The following is a 19278-nucleotide window of genomic DNA, read 5'->3' on the forward strand; positions in this document are numbered from 1 at the left end:
TTATCGCGGAGGAGATCGCGGCTGGGCCGCGTTCGCGGATCTATCCGCACGTTTGAACGATTTGCTTCGTGGCGGCGATCGATTCGATCGATCGAGGCCGAACCTAATCGACGAGGAACACCGGCTCTTTAATGAGCGTCCACCGAAATGTCACCGGTGTCGGTGAAAGCTGAAAATCGAATTCTTCCGGTGACATTTCGCAACGTGCACATTGTTGTTAATCGTCGAGGGATCGAAGAGAAAAATTACAAAGAAGAAATGGAAAGTATTCTTTTGAAATCGAAGAAAAATTCTTCGATATGCTTCTACATCTAACATTTTTTCTTAACCTTTAAAATATACAGATATCCAGATTTGCTTATTGTAACGATAACTTTTTATATTTCCAAGTCAATCTATAGATTTTACTGATCCTTTGGAAAACAATCTAATAAAAAAGAACAAATGAAAATACCAATAAAACTACGATCTCTTGTATTATTCATTTCTATATACTATACCTCAAAATTACTGGTTTCCTCCTTTACAAGTCTTCCTCTTTTCATATTTTATCTAACCAAATAGCGATAAATTTCGCAAATCCTCGTTTATAAGAAAAAAAAAATAAAATAAAATAAAAGGCGAACAAGGGAAAACCAATAAACAAGATAGTTTATTGTTTCATAAACCGAGATTGAACCTTTGTCGTATATCTAATAATTCGAGCGCCGATAAATAATCGCGTAATCGGTTTACTTCGCAATATTCGCGTTCCCCTGCACGTGAGTCATGTCGGTAATCTCTAACAACATACTCGAGAAACGACGATATTTCAACACACGTGAAACTCTCGAGGTGACACCGATTATTAGATACGATCGTGAACGGGCTTGAATACTGAAACCGACTTCGTCGTTACGACTGATTTAACCACGGATTCTTGATTCGCTCGAATAAAGATTCCTCGGGTTTCCTTTCTTAAGACGGATGTCTGATTTTTCAAGATGGCGGATCCTGTTGAAAGAACCGAAATGCGTCCAAAAATTATGACTGGATCTTTAAATCCAACACAACGAAGAACGATTTTACCTTTCGAAAATTGTTGCAGGTTCAAAACGGATGATCCCTGGGACGCAAATGTATTTAAAAGTAAAAGGAGTATTTTTTTTACAAGTGGATACTGATCGAAAAGCAGTCACAAAATTAAAGAATTTGTATTCTTATTTGTGCAAAAACTTCTCAGTAACATTCGATCTCTGTGATTATTCTCATCACACTTGTTCCTCCTTAAATCCAACAAGCTTCGAAATCTCGGAAATCTTGGAGAACGAAGGGGGAGAGAGAAAGAGAGAGAGAGAAATCGGCTCTCTCACGATGCCAAAGGAACGATCGTATGCGAGTGTTCACGATTTTACGCCCGCGAGATCGCCGACCACGATGGCAATTAGCCGATAGCTCGATCCTCGTCGAGAGACGAGGAGGCGGAGAAAGAGAGTGCGAGGGAAGGAGGGAGAGAGAGGATGATCAATGATAATGATTCCTTCGAACGTGATCGACACGGTTGGCGGATCGGCCACGTGTATCGTGGATAAAAATGAAAGAGAAAGAGAGAGAGATTACACTTCATCGCTTCAATTTTGTCCCGTGATCGATCCTTTTTGACTTTTCCTTCGATCTATCATACGAATTCCTCGAAGTTAGATCCGTTTTCCGTTTGATCCATTCGAAGATTATAATCTTATCATAAGACAGCTTTCAGAAACGAGAATTACGTTTTTTTAATTTTAATTTTGTAAATTGTGAATTATGCAAGATATGTCGTTGGTTATGATTAAGAAACGTTGAATGACACGTTTAGGATGTCATTACTTGGAATAATCAAATTTCTTTTAAATAATGTCATGTGATTATTCTAGATTTACTAAAATTTCATTCGATAAAATGAAAGATTAATTGGAATTGTTGAGTTACGTTTATTATATTTTTCATGATAATTAGTAGCTGGCACAAATCAAATAAAATTTGATCAATATTACGCCTAAAAGATGAATTTTTAAATGGTAAATTAAACAAAGCATTTGTCGCGCGAAAGTAATAAATTGCACTCGTTGATCCAATCTAATCGGATCTATCTTGATATTAATATGCAATGAAATTCGATCGAGGCTGTACGATTAAGTACGAGATAGCATCTCGAGTATATTTCATTCAGAAAGAGTCGTAGAAACAAATATTCCAATAGGTGAATTTTATAAGAGAATAATACAAATGTATTTTTGGAAAAATAATAAAATATGAAAATTTTGTCGCTTATATCGAATAAACCAAACTACCTCCCTCGTTATTGAACCGACATTTCCATTCTATTTTTCTCTTTCGATCTTATTATCCAACATTTACGAGTTAGCCAGTACGCACGATAACCTGCCAGTTTCGCGTCGGTTAATACGTCGCCAGAAGCAAGTTAGGCTGTCGAGAAGAATTGCGATAGGAAGTTGAAGAGGTGTTGGAAAAGAGGATATTTCCGTGTGGAATAGATAAAAGGGGAGAATGATGGGGGTAGGAAGAACAAGTGGGAAATGTGAGAACAAGTAGTTTGAAACAAACGTAGATTTCAGCAGAGTAATGATGAAGAAGATAGAAGTATAGAAAGAGAGAGAGAAAGAGAGAGAAAATTATAAAATTGAAAATTATACTTCACGTTTAAAGAAAAATTAGGCAAAGAGAAGAAATGAAAAAAAAGAAAATTAGAAGTATGTCAAGATAAAGAAAACAAAATCGCGTTAAAAAAAAAGAATCGTTTAATAATAATATACTGAAAGACAAGCACAAATGTGATCCGGTAAAAAAGGAAGCAAATAAGAGCCGCGCGAAAGAAACGAAGAAGAGGAAGACACGAGAGGATGTCTAATAGATTATTAATTTACACGTCGAGGATGCTCCAAGGGGAAGGCGGAGTGCGCTGGTAGCGGCACACCTGTCCCAAACCTGTCTCGCTTGATTATCTTGCATTATGCAAAACGCGTTTTTTTATCGCGCCGCAACCCCCTAATAAACGGTTGTCCGGTTAACGGTTGACATAATACGTCGGCTATTAGTATCGGTGATCGAGCCGTTTTACTTCCACACGATTGCTCATCTTCGTGCTCCTCGTTCCTGATAAAAAACAATGTAACGTACAACAATTAAAGAAAATTATTTCAACGTGTACGTATATAAATAAACGTCTTAATATGTTTACTACGAGATTGGCTATTGAAAAATACTCCGAGTACTCGCAAGATTCCTCGCGAGCCGCATTAATCGTGATTCGACGGATGACGACAGTGTATCGGGCGGTAGTGAAAAAAGGAGGAGCATCGTGTAGCTCTATCTACCTGCTCGTACGCGGCACGCACGCCCACCTGGGTAAGCGTTGAATTTATCGCGTTATTAATCTGCGAGCTCGAGTGCCGCGCGCGCCTCACGACGGACGACGACGGATTTACGCGCGATGCGCGACGCACGATGCGCGCACGTCGTTACGAGAGTCCGCGGGGCAGTTTCGTCCTTTGGCCGAGGTCACGTGCAATGAAGCCGTCAAGAAAATCGCCTGTCGAGACATTTCGCGTGAATATGATGATTGGATATTAAGAATGGAATGCGTTGAATGCATTGTTCCGTTTTCGGACAATATTTATTACCCGTTGCATCGCACTCTCCCTAATATTGTACGTATAACCTAACATAACCTAATTTTAGTGTAATTAGAAAGAATGGAATGTATTGTCTTGTTTTCGAATGTTTTCTTATTTATTATTCATTGCATTCTTCTTATTCTTATTGCAATATTATAAGTTAATCTCAATCAAGGCAAAATGAAATGCATTGTTCCGTTTTCGAATAATACGTTTTAAGTGTATTGCATTCTTTCTACTTCGATATTGTAATGCATAAAATCGATGAAAATAGATGTATCAGGAAATAAGCGGAGAAGAAATTATTTCAGTATAGGGATTCGAAAGAGAACATTTGAAAGTTCAACGAATTTATGGATAACTTTCACAGCAGGAGTGATTCATACGTTACGTGGTTATATTTAAGATATCGTTTCTATAAAGCAATCATTTTTAATATGTCTATTTGCTGCTATTATCTCGAAGAATTTAATTATTGTGTACATAAGAAGTAGTTTAAAAAAAGAAATTAGTCAAATCTATTAATTATAAAACTAAGTTTCTACTTTCTATTCCGAATATTTTCCAAGATATTTTTGTACAAAAAAAAAATCAAATAATTTCTATAAATCTGGATTTCAATGGGTATTTCAACACTTACGTTCGAAACATTGAGCTCTAACATTCAAAATAATTATGAAGTTAAATGATTCATCGCTAGAAATTCATTCGTAGAAATCTTTCACATATTTACATATCACTATTGTAACTGAGCTATCCACTTAACAAATTTCTCTTCTATAAATTCGACGTTCCGATCTGTTGCTTGATAATAGCAATATCTAATACGTCGTAACAGATTGATCGCGGCAATTAACGATCGTTTATACATCCGCGATTTCGAAACATAGCGATCCAATAACGAATATATAACCAACACCGTGAATAACAAATTTTTTTTTTGCATTCGAATCTCTTTATTCGACATTATTAACTATTAACAAGCGAAAAAATGAAATAAAATGAACGAAATTCAATCGAAATGTTTCGTAGTATAAAAATCGAATTTCATCTTCCAACTCGATGCGCATACTTTCTAGTCTCCCGTTGACTTCCTCGAGTCCACGGAGTGATCGCGGACACGAAATGGCCAATAAGTCAACGTTACGTGTTGCAGGCCCATGAAAGGAGCCTCAAAGGCGCCTAAATCGGCGTTGAGCCAATTTCCCTGGCTCTGGCGAGAAATCGCATTTCCCGACAGTTCCTTTCCGATTCGTGACCGATACGACGCGAGGACGATCGTGAGAGCGAGCAGAAGCTGGTGCATCGTGATTGTAGATCCGTAGAATCGATGGATCGAGTCATTTGTATATACAAGATATTGAAATCTCGATAGCAAATAAGAATATTTCGTCGAGTTTCGAAGATGATCTAAAAGAAATCTCGAAAATTTTGGAATTTGCTCTAAATCGATATTTTCATTGAATTTCCAGTTCTTTTTTTAATAATCAAACAATTTACGATCCCTGAAAAAATCATTTTGAAAGTTAAGCATTCAATATTAATACATTTCAAACCCTTAATACACACGTACCAATACACAGAATTTTAAAAAATTCGAGGATCAAGAATTAACCGATACCTTGCGCGATTCGAAAGTATCAAATTACTCTGGAAACGACTTGGAATTTCGCCACGGATAATCCCGAAACCGTCTCGAGATTGATATCTCGAAAAGGCCCATGACCAATCGTCTCCCGATCTCTCATCACGAGTCCCGCGACACACGATTCCCGCCTTCGAAGCGTTCAAACGAAGCGTATCTGGTTGGCTCTCCTCGCGTTCCACCGAGGCGAATGGGCCATACATGCAGCTATCCGGCCAGAGGCGATTAAAGAAAGCGACACGCCGCATATGTCACAGCGTTCACACGCCCCGGCGCTGCACCGACACCGACACCCACCGCGCCTCACTTGCCGATACCGGCAGCCCAGACCGTTTTCACGTTGCACGTGAACGCGTTCGCCTGTTCCTCCTGTATCGTCGCCTCGTGACTGTGTGCGCACCGGCCCTCCGTGATGCAGGTAGCTCTCTCGCGTACCTGACCCCGTGAATGCGATCGCGAACGCGCGTCCGTTCCGCTCGGACTGGCGTCCGCACGTACCTACACCGCTCTCCACCGCCGCCGCTCCTTATTATTGGCCGGCCTCTGCGCCCACGGACACGCTGCACGGACGTAGCCCGCAACCTGCCTGTAATTGATTGCGCGCGTGCAATCATTCGTTGGACCACCGATCGCCGACCAACCAGTTTTCTCGATTCGTGTTTCTCCACGGTTCGCTCTTTGAATCTTTGATACGGATGGATGGGAGAGGGTGCCGATGTGTTTTACGATGTTTGGTTTGTTGCCCGATATTGTTAGTTCCGACGAGAATCGTGCGGCACGTTCTAGGGTTCTCTAGCATCATCTATAGGGAACCCCAGCGTTGTTTAATATATAAGTTGTATCTTAATGTTCCAACCTGCGATTCTTCTAATTCTAACTTTTAATCTTTTCTCTTTCATTTATTGATGCTTGATTAATATTCTGTTAATTCTAATTCTCAATTCATGAAAATAAAGCACATCCGTGAAGTCGTTTCGATACCTTCGTAAAATGGTGGAACAAAGAAGAGCGACAGAGTCGTGGAGAAAGCACGGACAAACATCGTGTTCGTCCGACAACAAGAGGAAAAATGGGTGGAGAGGAGGCAAGTATGGGAGAAAAAGTGGTGGGGAGGGAACAGCTGTTCGAAGGAACGAAACGGAACGGAACGGAATGGAACGGCCATTCGCGAGAGGAGAAAGACGGATCAGAAGGCAGAGCGCGGTCGTAGCGACCGTAAAATAAACAAGCTGGTAATAAACCGGCAGCGATGTCCAGCGTTGTAAATTACTCTGGCATGGAGAGAGACCTAACGCAGCACGGAGCCAGCCGCGTTTTATGGACCGCCCTGCACAATTCCCGGATCTGCGATGATGGCTCAATACAGTTGGACACGAGGTGTGCTTCCCCCTCGTCGTGCGTCGCTTCTTGGAAATCGATGGTATCGATACTTTATACGGCCTTTAGAAACGCGCTAGAAATGTTCTAAATTGTTATCGCCAACGAATCGAATTGTATTTGATTATTCTTACTGTTTCGATGATTTGGCTAGATGATGTATCAATCGTATTAGTTTTGGATTTCGAGCTGAAGTTTTTAAGTGCGTTTACATGGATATATTTATGCAACTAAATATAATAAAATTATTAAGAGAAAAAAACTCGGGCGGGGAAAGGTCACAGAAATCTTTAAATCCGATCTAAGAGTTTTGCAGAGTAATGTGTTCGAGACGATTTATCTCGGGTCGAAGAAAATCAGAGTGAAATTTTTCGATGGCCTCGAGACACGAGTGGATGGAATGCGTTAACGGGAACATTCAGCGAGGCTAGGTCAATGCCGATCGACCTCTCGCTCGGTTTCTTTGCCAAATACGAAGGTCGATCGATCGAGGATGTAGCGGATGACGTAGATCATCCTCGATCTTCGACGTTCTAAAAGGTCAACCTGTGTAATTCATCCTTCGATGCCCAAGAAGAAAGTTATTATCGACTATTTTCCAACTTGAACTTCTGAGATTACTATTACATTTCAAGATCAATTAAGTGGATTGCACGCTCTGCAAAGTTCGATGAATGAATAATCGGGAAGGGAATAATCACTGAAACGCACGAATGTTAAATTGAAACGAAGAAAAATTATTATATATATATATATAATCGGCAGAATTCGCAGATTTCTTTCTTTTTATTTTTTAATCTTTTCAAAAATATATTTTTATAAACACGACGTTTTACTCCATTTCATGAAAATATCTTCGGCCATCGTCGATCGATTCCACGTAGCGCTTTAATTCGCCCAGAATCTTGTCAAGTGACTTTTACCGGTTTTTCTCGTCTACGTCGTGACTCGATTCGATGCTCCGGATGGCCTTGAAAACGGCGACAAAATACGAAATATCACGGCGTAAATCCACCGTGTCGATTTATGTCCCCTTCGTTTTAATGTCAAACGCGAATAACACGAACACACTTGGAAAGGAGATAAGCGCTTATCAAGGACGAGGTCTATAAATGACGATAATTATAGCTTTAAAGGGTAAAGGAAGCCGCTTAACCGCCACGATCAATTTTTAAAAGCCGCGATATGATCGTGATTCCCTTAAAACGTTTCTATCCTTAATTAATCCCTGATTAATCCCTTTCATTTATTCCATTGCTGTACACGAATTTTCTTATCCGCGCAAAATTATTTATCCGATCGATGTGATTCGAGTTGAGGATAACCCAATTTGTATCGAATTTAAAAAAATATACATATTAAGAATATGATATATATTTGCTCAATGTATGTAAATATAAAACACGCGATCTTAAAATCTGAATATTTTATGCTTAATTTTATATGATTTTTTTTCTCGTAAACTTACAGGATTCAATTATAGGTTGGAAAAACTTGAGAAGAAAGATCTGCGAGATCCAACTGACCATTTTGTAGGAAAATTCGCCGTAAAACAATGTGGCGTTCGTTCAACGATAATCGTAAAGCGAGCGTTCGTTCGTTTCGCAATGAAACGTGAAGACGACGATGGTTACGGTGTTCCTTACGGTCTCGCGTACCAGCGTGGCCGTGGTACGCGTACGAGTCGCGTCCCGTTGATATCGCGCCAACACGCACCACTGATAATATCTTTAATTACCGCCACCTGGACGAGGAGGGGTCTCTGACTCGACCAACGACAACACCGTGTCGGGATCGAAGTTTGACGAGTCGATTCGACGACAGTCGAATCGCGACTTAATGATGGCGGATAACGTATGTGCTAAACTAGTCGCTTATCTTTGAATCTTGAAACGATTCGAAGACTGGTTGATAGGAATTTCTTGCAATGTTTAACCAGTCTTTGATTAATCGATTAATCTTTATTCGTTTATTTAAATTCTATTAGATACAGAAATAAGAATTTGTGATCCTCACGTACTTGATATTATTTGAATAATGATACTCTTTTTTAACAGTGTTCTTATATAATTTACGAGTTAAATATATAAAAATGTAACGATGAAACGATTAAAAATGGAAATGATTTATAGAGATTATTTATTTAAATTCTATTAGATACAAAAATAAATGTAACTTTGTAAGAAGTCTATAGATAATTTTGATGACTAATAATTTTCTGATGTTTAAAAACAATGACACTTTTTATAATATTTCCTTAAAATGATTTTCGAGTCACGATTATTTCTTTTTCAGGTAATTTTAGAAGGATGGAATCAACGCAAATATGACTCCATCACGCCACATTTCCAAGATCCAAAGGGTAGAAGACTTGCAGGCGTCCAAAGTTCCGGTTTCGTCTAGGAAACGAGCATTTCCTCTCGTGGAAGCCTCGCGTGGTCTCGCGATTCTCCACTCGTTCAACGTCCGAAAGACACGCCCGGTATTGCTTTCAATTAGCAGCACCTGGAGATCGGTATCCGGTACCATCGCGGCCAACGACAGAGGTGAGCTCGCCGCGCAAAAGTTCGCCGATAAAGCGAGCCGCGATCCTTCGCGGGAACTTAATAATGGTAATTACAAGGAAGCCATGAAAATTTATGATGTTATTCGGTTGAATGTGCGCGCGCGCGCCCCCTCGAACCGTATGGAAATGGAAGGTAGTAAAAAACTTGAAAACTTTTTCCATCTTCCCGTGTCTTTTCTTCGAGCACTCGTCGAGTATATATTCCAGCCATAAGTTAACGAACGAATTATTACGATTATGATAATAACGTGATGATGATGATGATGATGATGATGATGATGATGATTGAGCGGTTTTTCGAAAATGAAAAATATGTCAAATGGATATTATACAAATTTATGAAATAGTTATATTGGGAAAAAAATGAAGTAATGAATTTAAAATTAACAGGCGATTTATAGAACGAGGCACAGTGAATTGATTCGAATTATTTCGGCATCTTGCCTTTTAGCATGCGTGCTTGAGGAAGAGGACGTTGTTTTGTTGTTTCGTTATGTCTCTTAATTTGTGTGGAATACCTGTATCCGCATGTATGCGATGCAATTAGTGGTCAACATCTTGCGATATTGCTAAGTATCGGCGCCAATATTGCTCGCGACCAGAAATTGGAATTGCGTTTGATGTTCCGACGATGGATTCCCGGCAAATGGACAACTCGTGTTCGCAAATTTTATAGTGCCGTTTTTGAAAATAAGAATTCGGTATTTTGGATATCGGTAGTTGTTTTTTTTTTTTCAAAGAAATTACTTTAAAAGTATCATTAATTTGTCATAATTATAAATATTACGCATTATTGTGAATTAAAGTTATTCAAATAATAGTAATAGTATGTTTATGCAAGAGAAAGATCAATGATTGGAAAAACGATCGAAATAATTTCTATGCAAATATTCTTAATCGACGCGTTCGCTCTGGCGTAAGTTTCCTTTTTTCTCTTTCTCTTTCCTCGTCATTATCTCGATTCATTATTCAGCACTACGATAATAATATGTGACTCACGACAGAGAGGAAAAAAAAACAAGTTTGATTTGTTTTTGTGGATCATTGCGGAGACCTTGCGTAGAATGCTTACGAGTCACGAATTCCGCTCTTAATTTCACTATCTTGTCACGAGATTTCTACCTCATTATTTATCTAATTTAATCTCTTTAACTGTAGCATTACATTTAATTACTTAGATCTATTGTCTTCAATAATAAATGCGAAAGTGTGTTGCAAATGCAACAGTACACGAATCTAAATCAATTAATAAAAGAAAACATATATCAAAGCTACTATTTAAACGAACGTAATTAATGTTCTGACTAAATGGATCGAAACTTGGATAGTAGAAAATAAACTCTGTATTTATTCCTATACATATCTTCGATATTTTTCATCTGTAAGCTTAATCGTCCTTAGAATACTTTCGTACGTTATTTTTATAAATATCATCTTACCATTTTACGAGGTACTATTTTATTATATCCATACCCTAACTTCAACGCTTAACATCAAACTTTAAACCACCAAATGATTATCCTATCTCGCAACGAGTACCTCGATCAAGCAACAATGTAAGTAAGTACACGAAGCAATAATCCACTACGTACAACATCCAGCCACCGTAAGCTCGGAAGCCTTCGAGCTATTCGACCGGTCGCGCAGTATCGTCGCCTCTCACGCGGTGGCTGGTGAGGTCAAGGAACACGGCGCGTCGACCGATCTCATTTTTCGTTGGCGCTTGGTACGAAACGCGCGCGCGCGTATCAGGCGCAATGGTTGCAATGCGTCCCTCGGCGCATGGATCGCATCTCGGCCTCGACCGATGTTAAATGGCCGCCACGGCGCGCCGGGACGCAAACTAATGCCCCGCGTCCAGCTCGTACACGTAGCGGCGCGACTGCTACCGAGCTCGGTGCCGGATTCCGCGGCCCACCGCGTAATGAATCCACTTTGCGCCGTGCCGCGTTTCCTTCGACTTTTTCCACTTCCCCTCCCGATCGGTCTTTCTTTCTCTCCGTGGCAGGCCACGAACGCCACTTAATGAAATGTCACAGGTGTCCTACCGATCGCCGAGCTAAATGTCGCCGGCTTCCCATACCCCGCCTCGGCGAGCCAAGCGATTTCGACTTTACGCGGAATGCCGTGAAGATGACGCCGCAGATACCGACCGGTACCCTGCTCTCTCTTCCGAACCCGCGATCCTGGAATCTTATCTCGTGTCGACAGTGTGTTTGTGATTCTTGGTAAATTGTAGGGAGGAGTTGGGTTATGGAATTTATTTTTTTCCCTTTTTGTTTGAATCCTTTCGAATCACGTATATTTCTATTATTCTCGATTGATTCGTATATACAAATGATGTAATGTTTACTTTTTCCTGCATTTGACATAACCTATATCCAAATTAAAGGCTGTAAAAAATTGTGAACATACTTTGAATTACGCATAACGGTGCAGTACGTAGATAAGTACGTATTGATAATAACACGAGCTGTCGACTTAACATGGACAACATGGTTCCCGTGAATCGAATTCCAGAAAGTAGTGGAGAAAGCGATGCTGAAATGTTTAGAACGCTTACATACCTTGCGTATTTTTTTACGTGTAAAACGAATAAAACGAGTACGATACATCGGTCAGCTTATTCAGTGATTTATATGTTCAACAATCTCTCCAATCATCGTCTCATCACTAATGTGCAAAGAAATCCTGCACTGACAAGTCTGTAGAAAGCATATGATAGAAATTGCACAACTAGGATATATTCAGTAGAAAAGCGCATAAAGTGCAGCCATGTCGGATTTCAACTGAGGTCTCGAAAAGATAGGGAGAGCGACGATCTAATTCCTATTCCGCTGCCCTCTCGAGGCGCATCGATGAATTATGATACGCATACTTACGAACCCTCTTGTTCACGGTTCTGTACACTGATTCCGATCGCTACCTCTCGCCGTGTGTCGATCTATCGATCAATCGATCGATCCGTAAAGCAACCTTTTTGGATTTGGTCGGTTTTTCTCGTCCATCTTCGTGGACTGTTCGAGAGAAACGTCGAAGCCATCCGTCACCGATCATTACGCGCTCGTGGATTTCAATGTCCTTGTTAAAAGGGATTGCCTCGTGCGGTGACCTACGACACGCGGCAAGCTGACGAGAAGATAGATGGCGGCGCACGATTTCGCCGTCTGTTCTGCTTAGCGCACAGTCAACTTGTTACGATTTGTTGCAGCATGGGAGAACGGTATCGCAGAGGAAAACCTGCACACGGGAAGCGAAACGTCTCTATCCTGGTTAAGTCTTTTTCTTTTGTTTTTCAACTGAAGAATATGTAGATATTGTTAAACGAGAAAGTTAAAGGAGTTTGTACCCATGTAATTGATATTTAAAGTTAGGTTAAGAATTGAAAAATTTGAATATATTGTTACTTGTTGCAGTTCAGACCGTGTTATGCAAATTGCGTTAATTGCTACAACAAAAAGCTTTCATCACTCAATATATACTCATCACTCAATATATTTTAATTGCTAAATAATAATTGAATGATCCATTAAATTATTGAAAAATCGTGCAAATTTAATTCTATGGAAACGAACAAGAAATGTGTATATATATACGGAATGGATTACTGATTAACAAAACAGGATGAAAGCCATGGAATCATCAATAAACATTACAATTTAACTTTTATAGAGATGACGGTCGCTTTTGATTTACTTAACATGTTTCGTTTAGCAAGAACAAGTTAGCCTCTTCAGTTTAACGGACCACCTTCGAATACGTACAAGGTAGATCTTCTAAGTGACGTACACGGAAATGTTTCTTACAAATGGTTTTAAGCAAGTTGTAAACTCGTAAAGCGCATAAATTCGAATGACACGTGGAACAAGTAAGAAAATTCTTGCGATTTAAGGTATTCTATTGGATTATATAAATAAATATTCTCAATATGTGTAATTTTAATACATTGATTAACTATTCATAATTAATTCCTTCGTTATCAATTTCAGTTTTTCTCTCTTCTTCGATTTTTATTAACGAAACACTTGAATTCCTTGAAATCAACTCGAAGTTTAATCCAATGGTACACGCGCATAATCGCGTTCTCGTTGCTTGTCACGGGGCCCGCTACGTTTCCGTGAGTGCGATTTACGCCGTGAGCGTGGTCGTCGGTCGAAGCCAGGATAAGCGGCGTTTTATGGAGCCCCATACGCCGCTCACTCCATGGCGGAAGGGACGCACTTTGTTCCGCGACTGCGAATGTATCCCGAGGCCTCGATCCACCCACAAGGAAGCACTTGAAGAAAGAGAGAGATGCCTTGTCGCGAGAAGATGATTGTGGTCCATACGACGCATCAGTTCAATTCTCTATACGGTGTCGTAGTGACAAAAGAATATTAAAGCAATATGATTGTCTTTTAAGAAATATTATAACATTTTATTTTTTTGCTTTGAATAATTAACCATTTCATTATATTATACATATTTAGCATAAATTATGATAGCATAAATTTGATATTGTGATATATATAATTTCACAAAATAACCGGCTGATTTAAAATGGTAATAATCTAGTTTAAATTTCATTTTGCTGTCTTTATTTTTTGGAATATTTCTTTTTCATATAACGGAATTATGATATCTAATGTTGAAATTTATAGGAAACTAACGTCGTCTATTTCTGGACACCCTATATGAGAAGATAGGCCGAAAGACAGCAGCGGAGGAGCAGCTAGGCGCAAGAAGGAGTGACGGAGGGAGGCAGAAGAAGAGAGACTCGGCAGGTGAGGTGTCACGAGGCGCGCGAGTAATATATCGTTGTTCGGCCCATCGTAGGTGGGTGTGCTCATCCCATGGTGCTTGGTCTCTGGTATCTCACCCATGCCCCTGGCGCTAAGAGAAGAAGAAGGCTAATGCTGGTATAAACGCGCCCGATCACTTTTTTTCCTCAGGCTCTTTTTCCCTCTTACCACTTTTTCCTCTCTCTTTCTCTCCTATCTTTTTTGACGTTTCTCTTTCTCTTTCCGCAAGATTGCTATTAGCAAATGCCAACGTGAAACGTGCACACCCGCGCTCACCTGCCTGCCACTACACCTCGCCGATGTTTTTCTTTTTGGTATTTTGTACTACAGAGATTTAGACAGATCATGGAGTAGTTATTATATTCTCCTTTTTAGAATATTTCATCTAACTATTGAGGAGAAAATAAAAATTTTTGTCTTTTTTTTGAGACATTATTGCAAGAAGAACAAATTAGTCATGCTAGATTTATTTAAAAATTTAAAAATGCATACAACTTAAAAAGACTATACAGGATATTAATGAAGAAATAAATAAGATGATACTGTTTCATTTTATCTTATTTTAATTTAATATGCCTCGTGGTTTTTTATAGAATATATTAGTAATATAATAATATAATATTAATAATACTACTAATATATTTGTAGAAAGAGCAGATGTTCACCATATAAAACACCATCTAATTATAAGAAAAACAACCAACAACTTATGACACAATAGTAATAAGAAAATTGATAATACAGTTAGTAAATTATAGATATTACTCAAATGGTTCTTAATTATTTTAATTAAGTTTCAAACAACTGGGATGTATTTTTAGTTGGAGAATGATTGGTTCCAACAAGGATTCTTGGAAGGGCGGGGTCCGCCTTCTAATTCATAGGCGGTGTAATTTGTGCGTCGCCGACTAATTGGCGGCGTTTCGCGATTTATGCTGTGACACCACTCGTAACATCTGCCCCCGCTGCACAACGCCATCACATCCCTCGGATGCCCCGAAGGAGCCGCATGATACCGGCCAATCATACATATTAATGGAACTCACGGGCCAACGCCGAGCCCTGAAATTGTTCGTGCAATCGATTCGAGCCGGTCGAATCGAGATGCCAACATGAGATAAACCTCTAGTCTAATGTTTTCCAACCTTTTTCGGGAATCCATTCCAATCCAAAGAGTTTTTACATTTTATATTATTGAATTATGTTTTTAAGATAAATTTCAATAGATTGTATAACAAATTTTTTCATCTTAGAAAGTAAGAGACGCAGAGTTAATGTAAAGATTTGTAATATATTTGCTATTTCATTTTTACAGATTTCACGCTATTGTGCAAAATATGCAAACGATAATTCGAGTGACCAGTGCATTAGGATCTTTCTAATATCTCTCAAACATATTTTATGGAATATTTTTTTGGAAATAAAAATAAGACACAGAATGTTAATTTTTAGAAAAGATCTGTGATGGAGAGATTAATGATTAATTCGATATTTTTAAAAATTTTGGAACACTAAAGGTAAAAGATTGATTAATAATGCTTGCAAAAAGTTTAGAAGAATTTCTATCTGATGTACACGATCTTAGGTGTGGCCATAATGAGTGTCGCCACTTTACGCTTTACGATCAAGCTATATTGGTTTCGCGGACTGTATGTGCATACAAACAGGCCAAAGTACCGCAAGATTTCCTTCTAAAAAGGATTTCCATTCCAGATTCAAAAAATATCGGATTTATTGAGCTCACGAACGGACCGTTCTCTGGCAACATTTCAATTATAGAAACATATAGAACCGTATTATCAGATCGACCTTATGTGCAATTAAATTAGAATGGTAATTGCATCGGTGCCGAACCACCAAACAGAGAAACAGAGATGGATTTATGAAGTATTAGGAGATTATATTTTTTTCTTTTCAATTTAATTATGGTGAAACATTGAATAGGATATGCTCTAATTTGTTTCCATTTGGACTGTTTCTATATCAAATTACGATATAAAAATAATGTTTTAAATAAGTATGAAAATTTTTTTGATATTAAAATTATTTCAAGATTTTAAGATTTAAAATGTATATAAATGATGTATATAAATTTTCAGCTTGGATATCTTTGATACTATTGTAAATTTTTATTAAATCTAGTTATTCAAGATATAAGAAATCTGTCATGTCTCGATTGAAATTTTAATGTTAACATACTAATAAGAATGTACTGTTTAATTATAAGTACTTGATCTGACATAAGTTAGACATGTTTAAATGCTAAAGTAATAATATACGTTTACCATTTAACTGTTCGCTGGCTTATCAAGATTTATCTTCTTTATTGAAATGAAATCATGATAACCAAACCCAATTGTGAAATATGGTTATGTGTACTTATAATAGAAAAGCAAGTGGTATTTCAAAATATGTAATTATCATATATAGTGGAATTTATACTTGAATATAATTATTATTTGAAATTAGCCCTAAAGTTAATATTATATTTGTGATTTCTTTTTTATTTCAGTACATTTTTAATTAAAATTTTTGAAAAATTTTACTGCTAATAATATCACTCTATCGCATAAAAGAATTCAAGCAGTGATTTCAAAAATTTTTAGTTATCAGAATATATATTTATTTCGGTATTGTACTAGAACAGATGTTACAATGTTCTAAAACCAATTAGTTCTAACATATCCCACTGTTCCAATCCAATCTTTCCCTCCAACCATTCCACCATCCACTTTCATCTAAATCATCTCTGAAACGGCTCACCTGGATCCTCTAACACCACTACTTGCTAACCGTGGCCAATTAACTACAAATCCATCCTTTTATCACGGGTTAATTAACGATCATACAGTACGGATCAATTTTCATGTGGCAGTAGATTCCACAAACGGAAGAGTGAAAGCCGCCTCGCACGTTTTCCCGATCTTTCCATAAATCGAATCGAGTAAATGTATATAACTCTCTCCGAGAGAGGCGTAACGCGACGGACAATTAACCATCCGGCCGATTATTATCGATCTCTGCATACGAGATGGTCAGACGTGGTGAAAGTTAGTCCGGTGACCTTTTCGACCCTTGCACGCAGCAGGAGTAGCAGATGCGTGCGGAACGAATTCGATGTAAAAGTGAGCAGAATTATAGCTTCTGCTATTTGCTGATGAATTGATTTTTACACTGTTTGAATAAATTATTTAGCAGAGGATATTTTATTAAATGAGAATTTTACTATTTACAGAGGACGATTGATTTGATTTATACTACGTTCGAGTTCATGCAACATATAATTTTTTAAAATATATTAAATATTATAATTTTTAATATTGTTATCGCGGAATAAATTATTTAATAAATGAAACATTTATTAAATTGAGAATTTTATAACAAGAGATAGATAATAAATTTATAATTTTTGTATCTAACTTATATAATGTAGATTTTCTTTTGGTTAAAAATCATAACTTTTGTTGTTTATTTAAATATTGAAAATTTATCTTTATTGTATTCATAAAATGAGTTATATAGCAAATGAAAAAGAAATTTATTTATTAAATCGAAATATAGAATTTAGATAAATATATTTGCAACATATTCATTCATCAACAACTTGTTATTCCATGGAATCTTTTAGCGAAGAATCTTAAAAGATCGATGAAAGATTAGTCGATGATCGATGAAATTTCCTTACCGATCGAGCCTTCGAGCTTCGTGATCGGCTTGTATTAACATCAAAAATAAATTTCCATTTTCTCCAGCGAGTGAGCGTGGAGTAAAGCCCAAGACGGTGTCTGGGTGTGGCCGGATGGACGATCTCCGCGAATCGATCGTGACCCCGGACGATTTCTACGCGGCCACTTGAACGACCGACTCTCCGTATCCCGATACACACATACAAACGTATAATACACGTATTAATAATTTCGACCTCGCTCAGCGTCGTCGAATTATCGGGGGAAACATAATTGCCTGGAGGCAAAAAACGCACGAATCGAGCGCCGCTTTCCTCATGCCTGGCCGCGATCCTTTAATTGCCTCAATTAAAAAGCACGCGACCACTTTTTACTCGTATAAACGACCTATCTAGCGAGCAACCGTTTAAATCACAGAAAAGAACCAAAAGGAATATGGAAAAAGAAAGAAAAAAAAAGGAAATAATTATTCGAAAAAAAAAAAAGAGAAGAATCGATCACGTCGGCCCGTGCGTGTAATTAACGCGATCTCCTTAACCGCGATTTTGACGGCTCGATCTGGGATAAAAACACGAAAAAATCGAGCATGTTTCACGTTGGCGAATCGAGAAAGAAGAAAATAATAATAATAATAATAATAATAAAAGAAACTTTGGATCGCGTGCACGCGCGCGACCGGTTCAAATAATCGAGATTCCACGGTGATTAATTCAAGCCGGAAGATGCGCGTTCCATCGAGGTTCGAGAGCAGTGGAGAACCGTTGTCGGCTGCCTGGACGAACGTCTTCATCGCGTAAGCGCAGCCGATGGTGACCCGGTAGAGAGGGTATCAAAGGAGAAGGGATTAAAGGAAGAGGGAAAAAGAGGAAAGGGAGAGTGGAAGAAGGGAACAGCAGGTCGGAATTAGAAGTCTCTATGCGGCCGTCCACAGTTCTTGTTAACATATTTTTCGTCCCCGCCGCCGGCAGAGGAACAACTCACTCGCGCGGCTCTGGAGATGGTGTGCACGCGAGTCTCGGTCACGCACGGTCACGCACTCGGTCGATATGTAGCCCATACATCAAGCTACTCTTGACAGATGTGTGTGTGTATTTACTTGTACTTGCGTGGCCATGTGTAGTGGTATGTGAAAGAGGACCGCGAAAACTAATTTCCGTAGAGAGGATTGGAGCGTAGGATCGCGGCGCTGCGATCGCGGACGCCCACAGTTGTTAATAGCTGCGTATACCTCGTGAAAAGTCTCGCAGGATAATATGAGGACATCTACTTTTGCGAAAGTATCATTTTATTATTGGAAATTAAAATTTTTATTATAAGAATTATTCACGCGAATATCATGCACGCGACGTGCACTACTTCTCAATATTACGTTTATTTGGTCAATCAATATTCGTTCCAATACTCATAATTTGTCAAGTCACAATACTTTTCGATCAAATGATTCATGACTATTTGCAATGAATTTAATCTAACTATTTGTCGTGTCTGGTTATTTATTTTCATCGTAAAACTCAGCTCGATATGCATACTTATCTATAACAGATTTTATTCAGCCTAATAAATATTT

General features: G+C 38.4%; 1 protein-coding gene and 3 long non-coding RNA genes across 6 annotated transcripts in view; 2 read left to right on the forward strand and 2 right to left on the reverse strand.

The window, feature by feature from the left end:
* Positions 1-19278, reverse strand: part of LOC107994142 (ELKS/Rab6-interacting/CAST family member 1-like) — a 234992-nt gene that overhangs the window by 62305 nt on the left and 153409 nt on the right. The window lies entirely within an intron of this gene.
* On the reverse strand, positions 1874-5894 carry LOC133666292 (uncharacterized). Its single transcript, XR_009830265.1, has 2 exons — positions 5230-5894; positions 1874-5161 (listed from the first exon to the last, which is right to left on the reverse strand). It is a non-coding gene; the product is annotated as an uncharacterized LOC133666292 (long non-coding RNA).
* Positions 3518-10602, forward strand: LOC107994145 (uncharacterized). Its single transcript, XR_009830264.1, has 3 exons — positions 3518-3689; positions 8149-8532; positions 8974-10602. It is a non-coding gene; the product is annotated as an uncharacterized LOC107994145 (long non-coding RNA).
* On the forward strand, positions 10981-16186 carry LOC107994153 (uncharacterized). Of its 2 annotated transcripts, XR_009830262.1 has the most exons (8): positions 10981-12516; positions 12661-13136; positions 13234-13786; positions 13885-14007; positions 14674-14768; positions 14847-15542; positions 15739-16042; positions 16125-16186. It is a non-coding gene; the product is annotated as an uncharacterized LOC107994153 (long non-coding RNA). The 2 variants fall into 2 exon arrangements; XR_009830261.1 differs by lacking the exon at positions 14674-14768 and having other exon boundaries at positions 10982-12516.

The sequence above is a fragment of the Apis cerana genome, linkage group LG6, assembly GCF_029169275.1.
Source record: "Apis cerana isolate GH-2021 linkage group LG6, AcerK_1.0, whole genome shotgun sequence".
In the NCBI taxonomy this organism is placed as follows: Eukaryota; Metazoa; Arthropoda; class Insecta; order Hymenoptera; family Apidae; genus Apis; species Apis cerana.